Consider the following 18,696-nt stretch of genomic DNA (forward strand, 5'->3'; position numbering starts at 1 on the left):
CGAGGCCTCGGGAAAGTGAGAAGATGGGGTGCAGCTGTAGAAACCGGGGTGTGGTGTGGTCTGTGTGAGTGACCCCACGTGGAACAGTTGTGCCCCTTCGGTAGGTTAATTCGTGCTGGAAGACCAAAGTTGGTGTGCTGGTGGTGGTGTTTCTTGCAGGCGGGAGGTCTGGACCGGCACTAACTCATTCCTTCCAAATGGCCTTGGTGATGCCTCTGTTGCAGGAAACTGTTGGCGGCGAAGTAATATTACCGGCAGTGTGATGTGGTCAAAGACCCACGTGAGCCTGCCACTGACCTGGCCCCATGACCTGTCTACAAGCCTCAGTTTTCCCAGTGTGTCAAGTGAGGGTATTGATTCCTATCTCGCAGGGTTGTTGAGAGGGGGAAGCAGGTGAGGTGTGGAAGAGACTCGGTGCCACCCGTTGGACCCAGGACATGTTCAGCAGAGCCTGAGTGCCCATCTCTTAATGCCACACCAGAGGCACAGGGCATTTGGGATGTTGGGAGTGCCCCTGGGCACTGCTGGCTTTCTTCATGGGCTTCAGGGAGCTTCTGCAGGTAAAGCAGACTTGTGGGAAGCCAGCATTACTTTTACCTCCTCTTTGGAATAGAAGGGTGTGGCCTTTCACTCCTGTTGGCATTCCTCAGTGTCTACGAGGAGCCCCACTGTCGAATGGATGCTTTGGAGAGAAGGGTTGGGGAAGGCAGGGAGAGCAGCCACAGCCTCAGCCTCTTAAGAGGCCACATTCTAGCTTAGAATCAAAATTTCACACATGTGGAACAATTAGAGAAAAATAACAGATGGCGTCCGATCAGATGTCACTGCTCTGTGAAGCTGTCCCAGACTGCCCCACCCTCTGGCAGAAAATAATCCTTCCTTTCTTTGAGATCCTGGAGCCCCGTGCAGGCCTGTGCGATGCTGTGCATTGCATTGGTTTATAATTGGTCGTTTGTGCCGTTAATTGTGCAACAGCAAATGTTTGTTGAGTGCCTCCACGTGCCAGGTCCCGTCCTTGGTCCTTCCTCCTGTCCTTGTCGAGCACCTGCTCAGGATAGTTCTAGCCGATAGTCTCCACTTGGGGTTTCCAGGTTGGCATGTGTATTTCCTTATGCTGGGCTCCTGAGCCCCCAAGCCAGCGCCTCTGGGGCTGCCTCTAGACCTTTCGAATGCCCCTCTTTCTTGGATGTTCGGTCCCAGTAGCACTCTCTTGAGTTGGGTCTTCCTGTGAGGCTTTTGGCTGATCTGGAGGAGTCTGTGAAGACACGGGCTAGCCACCAGTTTGGCACTGCTGATGAGCTATGTGATACTAACACTCTCATCCTCCCTGGGCCTTTGTTGCTGTTGTTTTTTTTTTTTAATTTAAAAACAAAAACAAAAACAATAACAGCAACTGGGATTGGATTGAACGATGTCTCTGGTATTGGTTCTGAGACTTGAAACTTCTTTTGCAAATTGTGTGGGCCTGGAAATGCCTTTGGTGCGCTGGACCCTTCGCTGAGCTGGGCCAGGTGTCTTCTGGGAGTTTGCCTTCTGGGATCTCACAGTTTAGTGGGAAAGAGGGACATAGGCATAAGCAGATGCTTCCGATGCTGCAAGGGACCCAACCCCGTTGCTGGGTCCCAAGAGAGGGCTCTACCCAGAGGGCTTCCTGGATGCAGTGATATTTTCTGTGGATCCCACAATGAAAAAAGGCGTAGAAATTGGTGACTGAAAGGGAAGTGTGAAGAGAGCATTGCAGGGAAAAGAAGAGTCTGTAAGCCCTTGGAAGCATATGTGGGTGGAGCTGGAACTGAGAAGGGCCTGCCCAGCCAAGCTGGTGTGCAGCCGGTAGCCACCAGGCCACTGAGCTTGTCAGTGGCTGGTTAGGTCAGTTTGGGGAGAGGAGTAGGGACGAGGGGAGGGCTAGAGCAAGTGCTCCAGGCCCTTGGACCGAGTCTAGATGGAGAGTGGGGTGGATGGGACTGGGGCATTGTATGGCAGCTGAGAAGTCGGCCTGGCCCATGAGAGCTGGCATGATTGGAGGGTTGCCCACACGCCCTTGACCGTCAGACATTTTCCTAATAATAAGCTGCCCTCGTGCCCTCGAGGGTGGGTTTAGGGGTGATTGTAAGCAGCTTAGATTTGCTGAGGGCATTTAAAAAAAAAGAAAAAAGCCACCTCTATCCAGATTATCCAAAGAATGAAAGCGTGGTGGAATAAGAGGCACCCTGGCCAGGTTCTGGGCATGTCTGTCTCCTACTGTGGGCCTTTGTTCCCCCTTTGGTGAAAAGGCAGGGGGCGGGGGAGACACCGGACCAATGCCTGAGGTGCGCTAGCCCACCCCCGTGACTGCCGCCTTTGTTTCCAGGGGGTTGAGGATCACACGGGGCAGGGTGGCTTCATTCTTGGCAGGTGGAGTGGAAAATGCCAGTGTCTTAAAGCGAGTCCCAAAGGGGGTGGGGATGGGTGTGTATTTGTACTTGGCTGGGCGTGTCCCCAAACATCTCCCTTGGACAGGGTATCTGTTCTAGCCTGGCTTGGAACCTGCACAGAGTCCCTTCCCTTCTAAAATGTTATCTTCCCTATTAAATATTAATAATCAACCGCTTTCAGTGGGATTAAACCCCCAGCATATTCTGGGTGGTTGTTGCCGGTGTGCGTGTCTCCATGCCTGTCCTTGACCCAGCGTGGCACCTTGAGCAGAGCAGAGAAGGAGAGCGAGAGGGAGAGTTTGTTTTGCTACTTTGGAGCCATGGCAGAATTTCTTATGCTGCCAAGTTATTTTCTTGGTGTGTATTTAGATAGAGGAGATGATCGAGAAGTGGATGACGTATATTTGCACAGGGATGTTTGTACACGTTGACCATGGCGTTGTCGGGGCCAATGTCCAGGAGCTGGCTACTGCCTCAGCCCTCCTCACACTTGTCAAGGAAGGACTTTGGGTACCTTCTCTCAAAGGGCTGGGGGAAAGGGTGGGTGGCAGGACAGATCTTCTCTTCCAAAGGCACAGAGCATAGCTGCTTGGACCCCAAACCAGCCCCCTCTTCCCATTGTGAATGGGAGGAGAGGCAGCTGTGAGTCCTGCACTCTGCACTCTGCACTCTGTCTCGGGCCAGGGGCCTTGGTCTGGAGTGGTCCTCTCGGGTCTCCCCAGACCTAATCAGCTTACCGTGGGCAGGGCAGTGCTCTTCTGTTATTAAATGCAGAGCTGTGGTCTGCATGATGTGGGCAGCTTTAATGAGATTAGAAAGCTTAACCGAGAGGCCAATTACATCTGGGCCTGTACCTGTTTGGGCGGCTGTCTAAGCCCCGACCTGCATCCGGAAGCTTCCTGCAGGCCTCCTGGGAGCCTGGCTGGGGAGGGTGAGGGGCAGAAGAGGCCTGCCCATCTGTCTAGTCATCGCTGGACCTGGGGTCCATTTACCCTGGTCAGGGCAGAGGCAGAGCCCGGGAGGAATCTGCTGGAACATCTGATCCAGGAGCTCCTGAAAGCTGGATGCCTGCTGCCTGGAGGGAGGGTGGGCAGCTGGGTGGTTGCAGAGCCCCCAGAGGCTTTTGATGTGCAGCCAGGTTTGGGGACCAGGAGTGGAATTTGTCCCCTTTGTTTTTATAGGTGAGGGGAAGGGACTCGGAGCCGGGGCCTGACTCCTAGTACAGGCCCTTTGTTACTGTAGCTTCCTCCTTTCTTCCCACTGCTTTGATTGTCTGGGAGCAGGGGTGCTGTTGCCTTTCTGGTCACACCAGGTTTTGCGTTTGTTTCTTCATTTGTGCTTCACGTTTTGCATGAGGTAGTCCAGGCTGGCAGTGGCAACTTCTCGTCGTATAGATGGTCAAGTTAAGGTCGAAGAGACCCACCTCACGCAGGTGCCAGAACCTGAGGGGCTGGTTGCAGGGTTAGTGTCTTTTCTTGCCATGACTGAGGTCTTCTGTCTGGTTCCCACTGGGGCGCGCTCGGGTGGGGAGTGTAGGTCTGTGATGACTGGACCCAGCCAGGAAGAATTGTGACCTTGTGAAGACACTTCACCATCGTGATCTTCACTGGCAAAAGGGTCAGGTGTGAAGCACAGGAGTGGGGTTAGCATCTCCAGGTTGTTGGGAGGATTGGCCTTCCCCATGCCTACCTCCAATGGTGGCTTGTTCCCTTTGCTGGGACACACAGGCTGGCAAGTGTCAGTTCCCTTTCCTGGGACACTTGGGTCGGCAAGTGTCAGGGGATGGGATTGGGACCGCTCTGAGGCTCTACAGGTGAGGACTGCCGGCTGGTCCCTCTGGGCGAGGCCTGCCTCCGTGGAGAGTGGAGAAAAGGCAGAGCGGAGGGTTTAGGAGTATCCATTCAACAGTTACTTACTGCGTAGCTGAAAGATACAGGCCAGGTGGAGTTCTAGGGGAGGCAGCGGAAACTTCACTTTCGCAGACTCTGTGAAGCAAGGCTTATTATCCTACTTTTCCACATGAGACTGCCAAGGTACAGCCGTCTTGGGAGACCCAGGTCCCAGACCGATTCCTGCCCTTGACCCAGGTCTGTGAGCTGGAGGCCGCATCTACAACAGAGGGACCGCAGGATCTCCTCCTCTTCTGAGGTTCTAGATTCAAAGTTTCTGAAGCCCTGTGGATTATTACCCAAATCTAATTAAAAACTTCTATCTTCAGTGGAGAAGACCCAGGCCAGGGACTTAAATGAAATTAGACAAAATAGAGGAAAAACAGACAGCTTTAGACACATTTGCAGCAGAGAGGGGTGCTTAGTCATCCATTGAAGATAGTTTTGCCATGTCTCTGTGACTCACGAGTTTCAAGGTAGGATAGAACCAAGATTCAAATTCAAGCCTTCTTCAAGGTTTCCATGTTTCTCTCCTGCAGTGATTGCTTGAGGAGAAAAACAGAGAAACACTGGAAGATAAGGCCCCTCTTTGTCCTTTTTGATATTTGGGTTTATGAAAGTTTGTTCTGTTCTTCTTTATAAAGGAGAAAAATAAGAAAGAAATTACCCAGAAGAGCCAAGGCCTAGCTTTGTCCAAAAAGCTCTTTCATAGTCCTCAGTCGTGCGATAGTTATTGATTATTAGTCATAGTAAATATGTGGATTCTGTTCTTTGGAACCAACAGTCCTGAAGGGAGATAGCTTTTGTCCTTACGATAAGGCCATGTAGAAGATACTGGAAGAGTCACAGGTAGAGTTTCACATGGGCTTGGAAGACAGAAAAAATCCTGCCCAGTGCCCAGGGTGGCCCAAGGGGCAGGTGGAGGGACTGACATGGTGGCAGGGAGTTGTGGGCATTCTGGGTAGAGGGGATGGTCTGTGCAAAGGCTGGGGACCAGAGAGGCTGAAGCTTGGGCACAAGAAAAGAGGGAGGTTGGAGTGGGGGGAAGAGAGGGGGACTAACATGAGATCATGGCCCTTTATTATCTCCTTATTTGCTGTAAGTCTCATGCCAACCCCAGCAGACGTATTGTCTTGTATTGGGGGAGCTTCTTGAGTCAGGGGGAAGTGCCTGCCGCTCTGAGTGAGCTGGGGAGCTGGAGCCCTCATGCCACTGCTCTCTGTACTTTACCACAGCAGTCCTTGGTTAGGAGTTCATTGTCATCGAACGTTCCATTGGATGCCTTGCGAGACAATTGCAGGTGGAAACTGGTATCTTCCAATATTGAGTTCTAGCTCATGAACCTACTCCACCTATAGGTAGATAAATGGAAGGTGATAGGGAGCTTGTCTGGGAGAGAAAGTGTCCCTAGGAGTGGAGGACCTGAGATCTGGTTGGTAAGCGGCTGGAGCCATTCCCAAGGCATGGTAAGCACAGGGAGGGAGCAGAACAGGGGTACAACCAGAGGTCCCTGTGGGCTCGGAGAGCCTGGCGTCTGCCCTCGTTCTCCTCTCTGCCCTTCTCAAGTTCTCATTTCATGTTAAGTGAGGGACTGAATCAGGGAGGAGGAGGACGCATTCCTCCTGAGTGAGCTCAGGGCTTGCTCTGTGGCTCGTCTCTGATGGCGGGAACCGTGTCTTTTAGAAACCCGTGGTTTGGAGGGTTCGGCTGTGACGGGCATCCTCAGATTGGCAGAGGATTCCTGTCTGTGGGACACGGAGAACGATGTCTCAGGTTGGGACCTCTGCCTTGCTGTCCTCCTTGGTCTCCGGACTAGGCCAAGGAGGGGCTCTTCCCACCTTTGCTGTCCCTGAGCTCCAAAGGCAGGTTCTCTCAACCCTGTCAAGAAGCCTGTGGAAAAAGTGGCTTCTTGGTCAGTGGAGCAGACATCTGTCTTCAGTGAGGTGGAGGACCAGGGCATGCAGCCTATCTGAGAATAACCAACAGGCTTTGCTTTGGAGGTGCAAGGGAGGCTGGGCTGAGAGGGCTGATAGAAGCAGCCAGATCTTAGCAACTCATTAAGACTACTCGAATCCACTCACTGCACCCAGCCTACTGGGCCCAGTCTCCACTTCTTCCAAAGTAGGAACGCGATGGGGATTTAGCTCCCTGAGGCAACCCTGCTCTCTGTCATTGCCCCACAACTACCAGTGCTTTGCCCAGATGTTAGCTTTAGCTAATTCATAGCTGTCTTGGGAGGGAGAGGTATAAAGACGATTCCATTTTACTGACCTGACCAGTACCTCTATGAGAAGTGACCTGCCCAAGTCGTTTGCCAGCAAGGACCAAGCAACACCAGCACCCAGGTTTTCTGAATACCCAAAGCTTGGGTTTTACAGCCAGAGGGAACAGTGTGTCCTAAAACTAGCCTGGGGGTGGTGGTGGTGGTGGTGGTGGTGGTGGTGTATGTGTTGTTACGTTGTTGTTTAGAGGGGACAGAATAGTTGTATGGATGTAGCCAAATGGTAAGTACGTGACTGAGTTAGCGAGTCCTAGAATTTTACTTGTAGACATGGTGACTATTCTTGAAAAGCAGGATTTCTACAAGGACTTTATCCATCCAAAAAATATTTACTGAGCCAGCACCTTCTCTGTGCTATGTACACCCTTCCTGCCCCTGTCCCTGGGAAGACAGCTGGCTCCTTGAATAAGGAATTAACAGTCCAATGTGACAAGTGCTGCGATGAAGAACACATAGAGGACGAAGAGGTATCACCCATGGAGAGAGCGCGGAGGAGTGTTCCAGAGGGGTGGACCGGCCTGTGTAGAGGATGCTTGGGCATGTTCATCAAGTAAACATGGGTGAAAGGAAGGCTTTTGTTAGCTGGAGTACTAAATATGTGCATGTAATAATAGGTTATTCTTTCTCCATGGGACTAAAAGCATCTCATTTGTTGGACCCGGATGAACGTCTCTATAAAGACCTTCCTTTGTGCTTCAATGCCGTATGGAGTAGGGGACGGACCACCTCTATGGGAAATCCTGGGTCTGTTTCAGAAGCCACGTTTGGGTCAGAGTTCTCAGTAGATAAACTCTCCCTATCTCCCAGAAGCCTTTGACCAGTTAGGTCATCACTGGTCCTTCCAGGCCAGGCTCCTGGCCCCACCCCATTAGCAGGTTTCCCCACTAGGATCCCAAAGGATACGTGTTCTGGGATGCTCTGGGTGGGGCGATACTAGCAAGAAAGCCCTGTCTTGTACCCCTGCTAGACACCCAAGAAATATCTGTAGATGTCTTTGTGGGGGAGCTCCAAAGAGGCCGCCCTGCCTTGTGCCATAACACTCCCTGGTCCTCGGCAGGCCACAGACCTAGGTGTGGGGGCTGGGGCTGTGTCAGGGACTGAAGCAGGTCAGCTCTTGGTATACACCTGATCTACCTCTTCGGCCCCTCTGCATCACTCTTGAAGCAAAGTAAACAGTCCCCCCTGGGGGCCTCTGAAGGCTTGCTGGGGCGGGCTCTGTCCTGCAGTGCCACTGAGCAGGGTGGGGGTGTGATGTGGCTTTGAGGGGCTGATTCCTGTAATCACAGAGCTCGAGTCAACCAGACTGGCTGTGTTTGGTTCCTTGGGGACACAGGATATCAGAGCTATTACCTTTCCTGCTTTAGGGACAGAGACACACACACAGAATCTGTGAACCTATAAACACTCCTGTTGGAAGTGTTAACATTTCTGTAAAATGACCATTCTAGTTTCCTCACCTCAACACCGCTCTCTCATGTTTGCTCACAACCCCAGGAATTGGGAGCAAGGCAGGATGAGAGTTCCTTCTCTCTGGGCTGATCTAGTGCAGCAACATTCATTGCATACCACTGGATACCTGGCCTGGTCCTAGGAAGCCTTCCTGGGCCTGCTGCATTTAGGCCGGGGCTTGAGGGGCAGGTGGGGTGGCAGGGGAAGCCAGGGGACAGCTGGCTCCCAGCATGAGGACCGTTCTACAGCAGCAAGGGGGCGCTGGGCCGTGTGGCCTCTGTTGCCAGCATGGCCCAGCCATCAGCATCTCACGGGCCGGCACTGCCGGGCCGGTAGAAGGACCTGAGTCCTGCAGTTTCCCTCTCCTCTTTGGGTCCTCCGGACTCACCCACCTTAACTTTGTCGGTTTATAAATGAGACACCTGGGGCTCCGAGACAGGGCTGCCCTGCCTCTTGTTCACCCAGCTAGTTTTTGTCGAGGTCATTGTTGAGGTTGAGCTGTATCAGCCAAAGAGTGTGGTAGAGGGGAGGAAAGGTGGACTTTGAAGTCAGGTGGACCTGGGTTCGAATCCCAGGATTCGAACGGCTCCCTGGCCTGCTGTGTAAGTACAGCAGGTCAGCTCTCTGAACTTGTTTTCTCCTCCAGCACAGGGATGGTAATGCCACCTACCTCCTAGAACTGTCGAGAGGGTCAGAGATAATCCTGAAGGGCCAGGCATCAGGAGGCACCTGTTACCATCAGCTGTTGCTGTTCCCTCAGTCTTGCGGGCACTGCAGGGAGGGAGGGAGTGTGGCTGGAGCATGTCACCTCCAGAGGAGTAGAGCCCTGGCTTCCCCTGTGCCCTGGAGGGCTGAGACGTAGGCCCAGCCGTTGCCAGCCAGCACCCACTGGTTAGGGGCCAGTGTAGGATTCTCTCCCCCTTGTACTCAGTTGCCGGTGATCGTGCCTGGCAGGCTTCTGGGAGCCAGCTGCCAGGGGCCTCTGGACAAGGTTCTCGGCCTTCTACGTCTTTGGCATCACCAGCGCCTGAGCAGAAGGCAGCCTGGCACCTGGATTTTAGGCAGGAGAGCCAGCTGTGCTGTCCCCCCTCTGACAGCTGTGTGTGGAGGGGTGCCCGAGTGGACAGTGGCAGACTCTCTAAGTGCCCAGCTTCTCGTGGTGGTGTTTGGTCCAATTTCCTTTGAGTTGTGACCTACATCATTCTTTATTTGCTAAACCCTCTGAGCAGGCAGCAGTAATAAATCAATTAATGACTCCGATGAATCGTTTAATGGCTGACAAAATAACACTAAAGCCAACAGCTTGCATCTCTCCAGCAGTAGCAGAGGATGCTGGTTGACTGGGGTGGGGGACGGGACAGAGACTGTTAGCTAAATTAGCGCAATTAGTGCATGCTTTAAAGGCTTAGGTGGCATCTGCTCAGCTCTGAGCCCGCGCGCCAGCCGTGCAAACCACAGTGGTGGGCTACTCAGTAGCTTCCCTCCTGGCCCCTTCCTGTATACACCCTTCCCAGCCAAGTGTCAGCTTCTCTGGACTTGATACAGGGGACCCCAGTGAACTTTGCAGATTGCACAGTCGTCCTGTCACAGCAGAGGAGGAGCCGAGGGCAAGTGACTCTGTCCCCACTAAATTCGGTGCCAGCTGAACAAAGTGTGAGCTCCCGTTTCTGAGAGGTGTGTTCTGAGGGTCATGCCTTTAATGATTTCTTTTAAACCTAAAAGTTTCTAGAAGCAGGCGGTTTTTTTCTTTTGTTTTTTGTTTTTTTTTTTTTTTGTTCCCTGCACACCTCAGTCCTGGCAGGATTAAGTTGTCATTGGAACTGAGCGTGTGTGTGGGTCCACGCCAGGGAATTTTCCGCTTTGCAGAGGCAACTGCCAGTGTTCTTGTTAAGGAGCTGTCACTGGCCTACTATGACATGTTTGCGGTTGTAAGTAGCTCCTTTAAGACTGTGTGTGTGGAGGGGGGGAGGGGGTGGGGCACGGCTAATGGTGTAAACTGGGGCCGCGAAGCTCATCTCTCTTTAAGAAGAAAATCGGTGCTGTGCAAATAGCGTGCTGTTGATCCACTCTGTGCTGTTCATTTGCGGGGGCACCTCTAGCCCTTAATCTCCCTTGTCTTGCGTGTACACGCCTAGGCACCCGTGTCCTATGCCGTGCGGCCCAGCCGGGGAGGTGTTTGCACATGGAGGAGGGTGCCCTGGCTGGCCTCCACGGTGTAACCAGGTATTAATTATGTGGGGCTCCACCTTATACACAAACGGTACCCTTTGATCCAATTCCCAGAAGAAGCTGGGTGCTCCCTGGGATGCATGGGCAAGGCCCAGTGGGATGGTGGCCGTGGCCTTCTCAGCACAGGGAAGGAAGCCAGTTCTCCTTTTGGAAACGTTCTGACTGGCATGCCTTTGTTTCGTTCTTAAAAAATGAAATCAGATTTTTCTAACGTGGGGTAGGGCGAGGCCACTCTCCAGAAGAGTGGCTTCTGTTGAGTGGTAGACGATGTCTCCCGACACTCCTGACTCCCTTTCCTTCCGTGTGCTCTGCGTTCATGGACTCATGGAAACTAAACATGTCTGTTGTCTGCCTGGTGCTGTGTCTCCGGCTCAGGGGCTTCTGTTTGCGGAGCACCTGTCTCAGGCTGAACCCGTTGCCTGAGAGTCATGTTTAAAGTTCCCCACACCTCTGCAGAGGATGGAGGGCTCCTTCCTTTACAGATGACTGGGCTCTGAAAGGTAAAGCAGGGTGCCCAGTACCTCGACTCCTGGAGAATGGAAGGGCTGGGCCTCGAACCCGGACCTCTCTGTTCCCGGGGGGGCCGTCTTGAAGCATCCGCTTCAAAACGGAGACCAGAGAAGCTGTGACGTGGCTGAGAACAGGCCCTGGTTTTAGCACATCTGGCTTGACTTCCAGTTCTGCCCATCCGAGCTGTGTGACCCTGGTCAGATCCCTTGACGTCCTCATCTGGAGTCCCTACTGGGTTGTTGGGGGCTCCCAGGGGAGAAACTGGTAAGCTGTGCCCAGTGTAGCCCGGTGAGCTCAGCCAGCAGGTGAGCTCAGCCAGCAGCGGCAGCCTTCTCAGCCCTGGTGGGCGGCTGACTTCCCTCCTGCGGAAGAGCCCCCTGTTGAGGAGGGGAAGTGAGTAAGCCCCAGGCCCCCCTCCCCCCCACCCCACCCCAGAAACCGGGCTGGCATGGAGCTCTGAGAAGGTGGAGGCCTGGCAGGCTCTGCACTCTGAAGGAGAGGCTGTCAGAGGCCTGCCTCCCCGGGAGACTTGAGATGACAGCACTAATCTCTCACCCCGTATCACCACCCGCATCTTCGAGTCCTGCCGTCCTTTAAGGCCCTGGCTTGAGTGCCACCTCTTCCATAAAGCCTCCCTGATCCCCCTAATCCCTGCCTCGCAGCGCCCGCCTGGAGCACCTTCCCACACCCCTCAGTTCTCTGTCACCGCGGCTCATTTCATCCTCCAGACCTTGAGGGCAGGGCCGCGCGCTGTCATCTGCCGCCCTGGCGGGCACGGCGCGTCCCAACGGCCCCAGGAGCCAGTGTTTGCTGAGTGCGTCTGACGTGTGTAAAGCACTCGTAACCTGTTTAAGCTCCCACCTACCTTGTTTCTCCTTCTCTTCTCAGGGTAATTTGCCAGTCACATCCAGCAGAGTCTTCAGCGAGTTCGTGCGATCCTGCACAGACACACACACACGCACCACCACCACACCCCTTGCTGAAGGCCAGGCTAGTCACCTGTTCGCTGGAAGGAGCAGGGTTAAGTCCGTCTGCTTAGGGAGAAGAGCAGAACATACGGATGATCCCAAACACAGAGAACCGCACTGTGCTGCCCTCACGTTTGTGATGATCTGTCTGTTGTTTCTTTCCACAAGCGTCAAAGAGCACACAGAACTCTCCCTGGGAATTGCAGGGTTGGTGGGGAGACCCAGTTTCTGGGTTTCTGGACCCAAGACTGGGGAGTGGAGGGACAGAGAGACTAAAGTTAGAGCCACTCATGATAATGTGCTTCTCTGCGCCTCCGTTTCCTTACTGGTAAACAGAAACGACCTCTTCCGCAGGGATGTGAGGAGTCAGGCCCACCCCTCCCCTCTCCTGATCTCTGGGGTCAGGATGAAAGGCAACTGCTTCTTTCCATACCCCCCCTCTCTGCATCCCTGCATTTGCTCCCTCCCCCAGGGGACTTGGGAAGAAGCGGTGGCATCAGGACGGCCCTCACTTGGGCCCGATGGCCTGGCTGTGGCAAGTTGGGGCTTTTTCTGCCTACACATGACCTTGTTTTTCAGTTTGCTCTGCTGAGAGCTCGGTGTGATGCCCACCGTATCGTTGAAACCACAGGACCTCAGCCGCCTCATTTGGAGCTGAGCAGAGAGAGGCCAGGGGCAGGAAGGCTTGCCCAAGGCATACAGCAGGTGATTTGCAGCCAGAGGGGGAACCCTGGTCCCGAGACGCTCACCCCAGGGTTCTTCTGTCATAATAATCCCCAGGACACACCGGGCAGTGGTAGTTAATGGGGTTCTTCCATTTCACAGAGGGGAAACTGAGGTTGAGACCATCAGCATGGCTCTGAGTTGGCAGAGCAGAGATCAAGCCCACATATTTGGATCCGTGGTGCACTCTTGCTGTGTCCCAACTGTGAGCCACCCCAAGTTAACAGAGGCCACCACTTCCTGAGACAGCTCACTCTGATGCTCGGATCTAGAGAAGCTTTTTGTAGCTCAGAGCATCTACTGCTGGGCCCAGAGCCATCCCGCGGCACCAAGAGAGCACGTCCACTCCTGCTTCCACGTGACAGCCCACTGGCTATTTGGAGGCAGGGATCCTGTGTCACTCACTCCCGTGTGTCATCTGAACCTATTTTTAATGCCAGCTGCTTCTGTCTCTTCACGTAGCAACAGCTCTGCGTTTTCTCCAAGCTGCAGACTTCAAGCCCCTGTCCTCCAGGACGGATTCTTTTCTCCAGTCTGTGCATAAGACGAAGAGGCCCTCTTCCTGGACTTCTCCCTCTTTTGACCCCACTTCTCGCTGTCTCGGCCTTTCTGCCTGGGTTATGACACTGTCTCTACTCCCTCATCTACATCTTCGGTTTCTGTCCTGCTAAGATGAACATCCCCTGGAGGAAACTCAGCCCAGAGGGACCCAGGTCGCTCCAGTATTTTGTGCAGATTGCTGAAGCCTCTGTCTTGATGGTACCCGCTCAGGCATCCCTCCCTCTCCTGGACACAAGCATCCCACAGAGACCTCCGTTTCTCACTTGCCCTTCTCATGTAGGCAGCGCATGGGTGCCTTCACTCCTCTGAGTGACCTCTGTTTCCCGGCCGCGTTCACACAGCCGCATGCCACACACCCTGTGGCATCCTGGGTGCTTGGCCACATGGCCTGTGTTGAGTTTCAGTGGAGAAAGGCTGTGCTCGGTGGTTTCGCATGTGGGCCCTGTGCTGCTACACGCCTGAGTATTGGGGTGGGGCGAGGAGGGAGGGCATTTGCAGAACAAAGTTCCGTTTTGCAGCCCTGTAAATCAGGAGGCGTGGCCACGCTGGCAGGAGTCCCGTGGTTCATTCCGAGCATTTGTTTTTATCCAGTTTTCCAGGAGCTTCATGTGTAGAAGATCATTTTTAAAAAAGAGTGAACAATGGCTGGGGGTTGGGATGGTCCTAGGCTAGTTTGTGGAGTGAGGATAACTAGGGTTCTCGGGGTGCGGTCGGAAGATAATACCTAGTAGGAAACACCCCTGCCCAGACCCACGCTTCTGGAAAGGAAGCATGAGTGCTTGTCACCTACCACAAGATGCTTTGAGCTAAGAGGTGGCAGGCTCCTGGGAGCTTGTCCCTCGGTTCCTCTGCAATGACCCTGCTGTTCCTGGAGCCACAGGGGACTTCTTGCAACAGAGCGAGGAAAGGGCCTAGCACCACATCTGGGACTTGCCACGTCTGTTTGTACTCCAGGGTTGTTGAGTGGGTTAGTTGAAGGTGCATTGGGGATGCCCAGCACTGGCAAAGGTGGTCACTATTGGAAACCAGATTTGACAGTGAGGGATGCCTGTAGTCAGAATGGCATGTGTGAGACCAGCTGGCGTGCGTCTGGAGCACATGGGCGGGCTGAGACGCTGCAGTGAACCCCCGAGCGAGCCCTGGCGGCTGTGTAACCACCACGGGATCATAAAGAAACCCTACTCTTCAGGGGAGAGGGCTGTGGGATCGGTCCTCCCTGGAAAGCTCCCAGGCCGTGAGCAAAAGTACGCTACTTTGCAGGGGAGCTGGAGGGGCCTTGGTCACTTGTCCGAAGGCACCTTGAGCTTTCCAAGTTGACTCTACCCCTGAGCCTCAGAGGAGGCAGCTGGCTGGAGTGGGCCATGGCACCCAGCGCAAGGCCTGTTTTCTATTTAGAAAAGAATTTTAAGTTAGTTTTATAAAAAAATGCATGAGTTACCAAACTGCATGCCTGATTTGATTCTGCTTTTTTTAGTCCACGTATGTATGCATATATGGATAAATGTTGGTGAGGAGGGCCTGGCGGGGGGATCTCAAATGTCATCGGCTGTTATCTGTGGGCTCTGATAACAAAGAGGTTTCTGGGTGGTTTTTAATCTTTGATCTCTTAAGTGTTCTGTAGTGAACAGAGAGGAGTTAAAATTCGCAGTCTCTGGAAAGAGAACTGTCCCCCTGCAGCAGGAGCTGCTGTTTCCAGTCCCTGCCCTCTGGGTGTGTGGACCAGGCTGGGAAGAACAGCCTGGAAGAAGGGCCTCGGAGATCGTGTCTAGCCCTTCCATTGGACACGTGGGGAAACTGAGGCTCCTGGCAAGGAGCCGAGCCCACCGGGAGGTCTCTGGCTCCAGAATCCAGTGCTCTTTACTCTCCTGCTCCGGTGGGAGGGCTCCATCCCCTGTACCCACCACAGCCCTGGCAGCTGTAGGCCTCCGTGAATGTCAGGGGCTTTTGGTTTGGGTTCTGTGTTTTTAGAGAAAACTCACATGAGACGCTTTGCTGAGTGCCTTAATGGAGCTCTAACTCAAAGCTGGAAACCACAGGGAGAGGCCGATTCCTAGCAATCCGGAAAGGCCTGGCTCCAGATGGCCAGGTTTGAGCAGGTCTTTGAATAATAAAAGTCATAATCATTTATTGAACACCTGCTGTATGCCTCACATCTTCGAGATGGGTGAAACAGCCCCTGCTGCCAGGTGTGGGGGTGGAAGGAAGGGTCCACTGGGGTTGGGTTGTGTAAGTAGCCGTTACTTCTTAACCCCCTGGTCGCCCTCCAACACAGGTTGCTGCTTTTCATTCGCTGCTTCGTGCTTTTCTGCCCTTTTGGAAGTTTTCCGTTGGGAGCACGTGTTTGTGTCATAATCAAAGGATAGCAACAGCTGTCATAATTCAGGTTAATTATTTTGTTTAGTTTTGCTGCTGAACGAGGCTTTGAATGATAAAAGTTGTCTCCTCAGCGTCCTGCCACCTTAATCCTTGTTCACATGGCCTTCCTTTCATTGGAGGAGAGCAAAAAATCTGTCTTCCCCCCAGATGTCAGAGAATTGCACCATCCATGTTCTGGAACCATGGTTATCCCAGCCCTGACATTCAAAGGACCACGGACCACCCACCCCCAGTTCCTAGAACCATTGACTCACTTCTGATTTTTATAGGGAAATGAGATCTCCCAGTGAGGGAACCTTTGGAAGTCATGCTCCCAGGTTCAAATTTTCATTTTAAAAAGTTGTGTGTGTGTGTTTTTTTTTAATTATAAAATATCCTTATATCTTTTTTTTTTTTAATTTTTTTCAACGTTTATTTATTTTTGGGACAGAGAGAGACAGAGCATGAACGGGGGAGGGGCAGAGAGAGAGGGAGACACAGAATCGGAAACAGGCTCCAGGCTCTGAGCCATCAGCCCAGAGCCTGATGCGGGGCTCGAACTCACGGACCGCGAGATCGTGACCTGGCCGAAGTCGGACGCTTAACCAACTGCGCCACCCAGGCGCCCCAAAATATCCTTATATCTTTAAAAAAAAAACAAAAAGAGCTCTTCTGTATCATTAAGGAAAAACCTAATATACAGAAAGCAAAGAAGGTGAACATTTTACCATAAAAGTAGATCTACAGACCATTTCAAAAGATAGTGATCCAAAAAAATAAGGCAGAATACCAGGGATCCCAGTTTGTAACTACCAAGGTAGCAAACCCCAGTGTAATGCTTGTTAATTAAATTGGTTAAATGATGATACCTCTATATAATATTAGACTCGTTAAAAACTTGTGTTTTCTTTGGCTGTGTAATGAGAGCGGGAAGTGCTCTTGACATTCTTCCGCAAGAAACGGTGGCTAATTTTCTTTTTCCTTGGCCGTGTGCTATAAGCAAGTGTTGGGTACTAAATGATAAATGCTAATTTAAAGAAATCAAGTTGGTGAGGCTTTCCAGATCTTTCTGTAAAAGCGAAGCCTTGTTCTGGGCTGACAGCTGGAGAAGAGTAGGTCTGGACCGAGAAGGACGGATGGGAGAGGGTTGTCCCGAGCCTGCTTTCTTTCCATGCAGATATTTGTGTCTCTGGGGTGCTTGTGTCTACCTCAGAGGCCACCTGGGGGTTCAGGGAGAGACGGGGAGGGGGGGAAAGCACCCAGCCGGTCTCTAGCATCGGGCCCAATGGCTCCTGCCATGCGCACCACCAAGCACTTGCCATTTAGGAACTCTGTTATCCCTGTCCTCATCCTACAAACAAGACGGTGCTACATTTGTTGAATCAAACGTTTAGTTGCCTTTAGCAAGGCAGGGTTTTGGTTTTTCCCAGTGTGTCACCTACTCCCACCTGCCTGCTGATTATTGTCATTGCGCACCCCACCCCCCTCCTCTGCCCCCACCTGGTTAACTGCTGGACTTGTACCAAGATGCGAGTAATTGGAGAAAGACCGTGTCCTGGGAGGGTGCCTCTGAGGAACAGGTCATTTCTTCAGATTTGTACGTGTATATATACGTGTAGATTTGTGTATTTGTGTGCATGTGTACATATATGAACTTTTTTTTTTTTTAAGTGTTTTATTTTTCAGAGGGGGAGAGAGAGCAGGAGAGGGGCTAGGAGAGAGGGAGACAGAGGATCTGAAGTGGGCTCTGTGCTGACAGCAGAGAGCCTGATGAGGGGCTCGAACTCACGAACTGCGAGATCATGACCTGAGTTGAAGTTGCTACCCAGGCACCCCATATGAACTTTTTTGGTTTGGTAGGAGGGTGACTTTTATAAATGATCTGTGTTTGGAGGGATAGCTAGGTGAAAATAAGCCAGAAAACTTACGTTGAAGAATTGAAGGAAAAAGTAAAATACACCCTGAAACTCCCAGCTATTACAATGAAGTGTTAAAGATGTAGGACAGAATTGGGGCACCTGGGTGGCTCAGTTGGCTGAGCATCCGACTTCAGCTCAGGTCATGATCCCGTTGTTCGTGGGTTCGAGCCCCATGTCGGGCTCTATCTCTGCTGACAGCTCAGAGCCTGGAGCCTGCTTCGGATTCTGTGTCTCCCTCTCTTTCTGCCCCCCGCCCCTCTCTTTCTCTAAAAATAAAAATAAACAAAAAATATTTTTACAAAAGATGTAGGACAGAAGTAAAATGCAGAAACAGACCCAAGCCTTTGTAAGAATTTTGCCTCCTGATTTCGAATGAGTGGGGTGAAATTGTACCGAGGCAGCTGCCTGAGGAGTAAAATCTATATTCTGTATCAAAATAAGTTCCTGAAGGAATAAAGAGTTAAATGTAAAGCTGGTCTCTGAAAGAACCTGAAGCAAACGTAGGTGCCTGTTTACCTTGTTTCAGGTTTGTTTTTTTTTTCCCCTGTTTTGAACTTTTCTGCTCCTGCTCCCGGGGAATGATTGTTGGCTGTAAATCTTGAAAAGTTGCATTTTCACAGAACCACCAACCACAGACAAACAGTGCAGCTAATGGATAGCCTGGCATACTCCCCCAGGTGGCCCTCACCCAGATAATACTGGGGTGGGGGCTAGGCAGAGGCAGCCTGGTCTCTCCTCTGTCTGAGTGGGGCTCACACCTGGAAAGTGGGAAGACCAAATTTGTGATGTTGGGGGCTGCTTGGAACACACGACAGGATGGTTGGCAGGATCTGTAATTATGGAGAGGGTTGCTTTTCGGTGGGCAGAATGATTTTGAAATGTTGGGCCGGGACAGCCAGCCCATCCGTTACCCCCCAGTCTCTTCACCCGGGTCTGTTAAGACACCCAGCGCATGCCCATACTCAGCCCTCCTTGCTTCCAGATTACCAGGCTTTCCCGGTTTACAGAACACGGCCCGTCCTGTCACATAATCCTCCACGCCCGCGATGAGCAGGCAGGACAACAGCGATCCCCACTTTTTATAGGAAACTAGTGCGGGAAGGCCAAGTGACTTGGCCACGGCCATCCGTTGCTTGTAGAGGTAACAGCGCTCCGACCCACACATTCTCTCAGGGGTGTCTGTTCATCTTGCTGCCATGTAGTGTGTTCATGGGAATCGCACATTACCTCATTTCCTTCTATCATCCTTGGAAGTTAGGCGCTCTGGTTCCTGTTTCCTGGCTGAGGAAAGGCAAGAAGTGAATTCTGCATTTGTAGGAGAGAAAGAGGTGGTCCGTTTCCTGACCCCAGGGGCTCTTGTCCCAGAGAACCAGTCAGACCTCTGGGAGACAGTCAGTG

At 52.4% G+C, this 18,696-nt stretch overlaps 1 protein-coding gene across 4 annotated transcripts in view; it reads left to right on the forward strand.

The window, feature by feature from the left end:
- Window positions 1–18,696, forward strand: part of SSBP3 (single stranded DNA binding protein 3) — a 164,408-nt gene that overhangs the window by 96,016 nt on the left and 49,696 nt on the right. The window lies entirely within an intron of this gene.

This window comes from Prionailurus viverrinus, chromosome C1 (assembly GCF_022837055.1).
Source record: "Prionailurus viverrinus isolate Anna chromosome C1, UM_Priviv_1.0, whole genome shotgun sequence".
NCBI classification, from domain to species: domain Eukaryota; kingdom Metazoa; phylum Chordata; class Mammalia; order Carnivora; family Felidae; genus Prionailurus; species Prionailurus viverrinus.